General features: G+C 41.6%; 1 pseudogene; it reads left to right on the top strand.

Moving 5' to 3' along the window:
- Positions 1-5,138: 5,138 nt before the first annotated feature.
- Positions 5,139-5,727, top strand: LOC121990779 (annotated as a pseudogene).
- The last annotated feature ends 273 nt before the right edge of the window (positions 5,728-6,000 follow it).

Consider the following 6,000-nt stretch of genomic DNA (forward strand, 5'->3'; position numbering starts at 1 on the left):
GCTCAATTCGAAGCTCGAAAATTTCAAAATTTTTTATTCAAGTTCGGTTTGAATTAGGGCTAGGGTTCGAATTCAGCTCGAAATATTCGAACATGTTCGTGAACTATTTAAATTATTGCTTGAAAATAACTAATCGAAAGGCTCAAAATTTATTTATTTAACTTTTATTTATAAAATATTAAGGTTCGCGAGCGGCTCACAAACATTCGAACAATATAATTTGGGCTCGAGGTTGCCTCGAAAAACGTTCAAGCATGTTCGAGTTCGGCTCGAATTTGATAAATTCGAATATGAATCAAATATTTTTCGAGCCTGCTCGAAAAGCTTGTGAACTGACTCAATTCGTTTGCACCCATGAGGTGACAAAATGTGTCAGACTTTGTTAGGCAGAGGGAATTGTACAGCCTAGGTAATGTGTAATGATTATCCGAGGAATCTTCTCTTTATCCACATGTATACTTCTTTTGTTGTTTGCAACTTCGGTTATGGTTGAAGTTGTTGAAGGAATATGCTATTATAATTGGTCTGCCGACGGGAGACATGATAGTCCCTATAAAGTTTTCAGAAAAATATTCTCTGATACATAATTACTCTTTGAGGAGATGACTAGTCTAAGGATTCACACCACAGTCATCCTTCCACTATGGAACCTCTCCTTCTCAGAACTACGTCGAAGGTGGAGAAACCTTACCAGGTTTATAGTTCTCTCTTTCTCTCTCAACAGAAATAGCTCACAGTAACAAGGAAGAAGAAGACAAGAGATTAAGATTTTGAGTACACCTTCTTCTTCTTTGAGTGGCTTGAGATTGTAGCACTAGTGAGAGCTTGAGTGCTTGAACTTTAGCTTGAGCTTGAGCACTAGTGAGCAATAGAGATGATGGAGCATAATGGAACGATGTTTACAAGAGTTGCTTACGTTTTTCACTGAATATCCTTTTAAATGTCTTCGAAATGTAGACGTTTCTCACAGAGATGCCGCTGTGAATTGATTGGGGTACATCTCCAATCGATTCTAAAGTATCCGTTGAGCGCCACCAACTCCAGATCAACAGTGCAGATTATTTTGTTTGAATCTCAATCGATTGGGCTAAGACCTTAATCGATTGAAATCATTAATCAATTAGAGCTTCTGTTTCTTTTCACGAAGAAGACATCACAATTGATCGGTTGATCGATTGGTTTCCCCCCCCCCCCCCCCCCCAAATCGATTAGTTGATCGATCTAGGAGTGTGTTGTGCTTTCGTGTGAATACCTGGTCAATCGATTGGTTGATCGATTGAAGGGTGCTTTGCACTTTCACGTGAATAACTAGTCAATCGATTGGTTACCTCCAATCGATCAGTTGATCAATCTAGGAGCGCTCTACACTTTCACATGAATAACTAGTCAATCGATCGGTTCATCGATTGGTTACCTCCAATCGATTAGCTGATCGATCCAGGAGTGCTTTGTTGTCATAAAAGTGATTCTCAATTGATTAACTGATCAATTGTTGGTTTCCCAATCGATCAGTTGATTGATTGATACATATTTCATCTAACAGTTCAATTTATAACTAAACCCAAATCATTTAAAGTACCTCATGTCAGATGAATGCCCTGTTCTCTAGACTTTGTGCCCAGAGCTTCCTCATCTCTGGGTATTCATGCCAAGATTCCGGTCCTTGAGCCCCTTGGATTTTTCTTACCTTATATCCGATCTTCCGACCTACAAGAGCTTCTCTTACCAAGAATTCGGTCTTCGACCTTTTTGGACTTCTCTTGCCTTGCATTGGGTCTTCCGACTTACAAGGGCTTCTCTTGTAAACTCACAACTAATGTTAGATCCAACATATTAATCTAAACTTAAACAATTGTTAAAACATTGAAATTTCCAGGGCATGATTACACCAATAATCTTCCCTTTTTTGATTTTTGACAATCTATTTGAATTTAGGCTAATTTCCAACATATCATAATAATAACAGAATGATAAATTAATAGTAATATTAAAATTAGCAAATCATTATGTTATTATTAAATTATCAAGTAAGCATGAATTTCAATTCAAATAAGCATAAACTTAAACGTATATCCCCTTCGCCAAATATCAAAAGAAAATTATAAGAGCTCTCCCTCAATGTGTGCATTAATTAATCACGATATATACTAAGAGCACTCCCCCAAGCACAAGCGATCACAATATAGAAGTAGTCGCAGAACCAGACAGGAGCACTCCCCCTAAATCAAAGAACAATAGGGTACACCTCTACGTATCATGCAAACAGACACTTTGATAACAAGACAGAAGACACCGTGTCACAAACATGAAGTCATGCAAGTGACATATCATATCATATATACATATAGCACCAAAAAAAAAAGTCTAAAGTGCACATCATAAGCAACAAGTCAAACAACCATATCCATACGAAAAGTGAGAGTGACATGTCATAACGAGACATAAAAATCAACCTTGTCATCCTCAGCAGAAGCAGAGCAGTACCCATGGGGGCATCTACATCAAGTGGGGCATCACTCGCTGGAGGGGGAAGCTGAGAAGAGTGGCCCGACATCTAAGATCGCACTAAATCAGACAAAGAGTCAAAGCTCTCCTGCATAGCAATTAGTCGGCACTCAATAGTGGCAACCTCTGCACGCACCTCAGTAATATCCATGCACAGCTCCTCAAGGTGAGTGTCCCTGGTCTCCTCGAGTGTTTGAAGTTGAGCAACTCCAACGTGATCAGGACCTGGAGCAGGTGCCTCAACATCCTCCTTTGGATCAGCTGTCACAGGAGTTGGTGCCTGTGCTACCCCCCCCCGGAGGTCGATCCCTCGGCCCCTCACCAAGTGCGCGCTGGTCGATCCATCGCACACCATCCGAACCAGCCTCTATCCCATTTTCTGTGAAGGACCGTACAAATATCTTGGAATATGCGGCGGTCATAGGCTCCAGCCTCCCCCGGGAGACATCAATGAGCATAGACTCTAGCTAGTCTGTGATGATGTAACCAAAAGACATATGGATTGTCCGATGCACTGGCTAAATAAAATGAACAATACACTGAAAGATGTTCAAGGTGATGTTGACATCATGGAACTGTCTCATGGCATACAACAAAAATATGTTAGAGGGTCTGATGATAACTAGGGAACGGGAGATAATAGGTAAAAGATAGTTAATGACTATCTTGAACAATGCATTGTCCCTAGCTGACAACTCAAGGGAGGAGAATGTAGTAATATGCACATTTGGACTGTTTGGAAGAGGACAACCAAATAGACTCTAATGCATAGAGTCAATGGTGATATCTCAAACGGTGGAGGTAAAAGATCAGAAAATGTGGGGTAAAATGCAAAAATCACTTGTCGATGGACGACATCCCAAAAAGGACTGAAGGATCTCACAAGAAAAATTTAAACTTCGCTTGGTGACACGAGTTCGGTACATTACTCCATCAGATGTATGCAGGTTATTATAGAACTCAAATACAAGACCTTCATTGACACTCCTCTCACAATAGGCAATGGATTCAAGCTTATAATGTTTGATTATGGTATAGACATCAAAACAAGATTCATGGTAAAACTACCTATCAATGGACCTAGGAGAGATAAGCTTGAAGGTGTTTCGGTTAAATGCTTGCTGCAGAGTAGTATTTGGGAAATGCTGGTCAGTGGGGGGTAGGGGTCAGGGTAGAACTCGAGAAGACCCCTCACTAGACTACTAACCTTATGTTTCTTCTTAATCATGATTAATGAAATGCAATGCAAACAACATAATGCAAGAAATATAGGGCATAAATGATGCATGAGTAATATGCCATGTAGGAAACACACCAAGATTAGAAACCTAAAAACACTACTAAGTAGAATCTAGAAGAAAAATAGAGTTAAGGTGTAGAGTTTACTTAGGGTTCAAATTTCTCATCAACGTGGGAAGGATGGTCATAGAGTGAAACTGGTTGTATGACGACAAGACGAGTAGTAGACCTGAACATCCTCTTCTCTGTGAGAAGAGAGTACGGAAGTGGGAAAAGTAAGATGAGGGCCCTTGTCGTCAGAGAAGCTAGTTGAAAGGCACGGGAGAATCGCCAAGAGAATCGCCCAAATGGCTCGAGACCTAGGGCATGGGACACACTCGGACGTGTTTGAAGAGTGGGAATTGATTTTTGCAAAGAGATATAGGGATTTTAAATAAGTCAATCAACTCCGGGTTGTACTGTTTGCGAAAAGATTTTCCCAATCAATCAGTCGATCAATTGTGATTAATAAAATTGATCGGCTGATCGATTGAAGAAGGCTCTGCGCGCCCAAACATACACATCAATCGATCGGCTGATCGATTGAATTTCACTGAATCAATCCAGTGATCGATTTTGTGACACTCTGTGTGAACTACGGACTACCCAATTGAATGACCAATCGATTGGGATTACTGATAAGTCTGCATTTCTGATTTCCACCAGGGCCAAATTTCAGAAATGCATAAATAACTATACAATAATCCAAAACCATGAAATTTTGGGTAGATACACTACAAGAAAAACCTCATTCAACAACACTCAAACGACAACGGTTTTATGCCAAATCGTTATTTTTTTTGCCTTTTAACAACGGTTTTAACAAAAACTGTTGTCTTTTAGCAATATTTTTGGCCTATGACAACGGTTTTTAAAAACCGTTGTCTATTTATGTTTTTTTGGGGCTATGACAATGGTTTTTAAAGGCTACGACAACAGTTTTTTAAAACTGTTGTCTATGTGCCCTTTTTTTTAGGATTACAACAACGGTTTTTAAAAACCGTTGTCTATTAAGTGTTGTTGAATGTCGTTGTTTTTTTCTTTCGCAGCTTTTTCCCCTTCGCCATTTTTTACTACGGCATTTTTTCTTTCCCTCCCCCCGAAATTTTTTGCTTCCGTATTCCATCCCTTTACCTTCTCGATCCAACCTACGATCTCTTCACACTGGCGAACCACCGAAAATAGGTCGCCTGACCTCCCTTCAGCTAACCCACAGACCGTAGCGGCAAGCCCACCCACCGCCCCTTCTCCTTTCCTCTCCAAGCCCTAAACCCGTCGCCCCTTCTTTGCCCCGCCTCCTCCCTTCTGCTGCCCGCTTCCACCGCTCCGTTTCCACTACCACTCTACACCTCTGACTGCACACTCGTAGGTCCTCCCTCTTCCCCCGCCTCTTCGCCTCTTCCGCCTCCACCCTTGTCGTCGCAACCACCATCTCCGTCGGAGACAATCTTCCTGACGCCAACCTCTCCTACTTCGGCTCCGATGGGGAGCTTCAGACCGTCACCATCTCTGATCTCACCAAGGGCAAGAAAGCCATCTTCTTCGTCGTCCCGGGGCCTTTACGCCTACGTGCTCGCAGAAGCACCTCCCTGGATTTGTGGAAAAGGTTGGGGAGCTGCATGCCAAAGGCGTGGACACCATTTCCTGCATCTCAGTCAATGACGCTTTCGTGATGCATGCTTGGAAGAAGGATCTCAACATTAAGGACGAGGTTTTGCTACTCTCCGACGGAAACAGGGAGTTTACATTGGCACTTGGGGTGGAGTTGGATCTGTCAGACAAGCCCATGGGCCTAGGCCTCCGATCCCGGCGCTATGCGTTGCTGGTAGAAGATGGGGTTGTCAAAGTGCTCAACTTGGAGGATGGAGGTGCCTTTACCTTCAGCGCCACCGAGGTCTTGCTGAAAGTCCTCTAACAACCCTTCAACGTCATCCATGTTTCAGGTCCGTGCTTTTTTTTCCCCCTTGTCTATTTACAGTTATCTATTTTTATGATCTCCAAAACTATTGAATTTTGATAAACGAATCATGGTCATGCTTTTTGAAGAATGAAATATTTAGTATTTTCTAACTTTCTGGAGAACCAACTCAGGTAGTTTAATTGACTGATGATGATTGTTGTGTGTAGACCAATTGTTCGCCCAAATGCTTAAGAGAATGAAATGCAATATCTGTCATTTATAATCTAGGTGTCTGTTGAAATCTATCATGACCTCTC

Source organism: Zingiber officinale, chromosome 6B (genome assembly GCF_018446385.1).
Source record: "Zingiber officinale cultivar Zhangliang chromosome 6B, Zo_v1.1, whole genome shotgun sequence".
Taxonomy (NCBI): domain Eukaryota; kingdom Viridiplantae; phylum Streptophyta; class Magnoliopsida; order Zingiberales; family Zingiberaceae; genus Zingiber; species Zingiber officinale.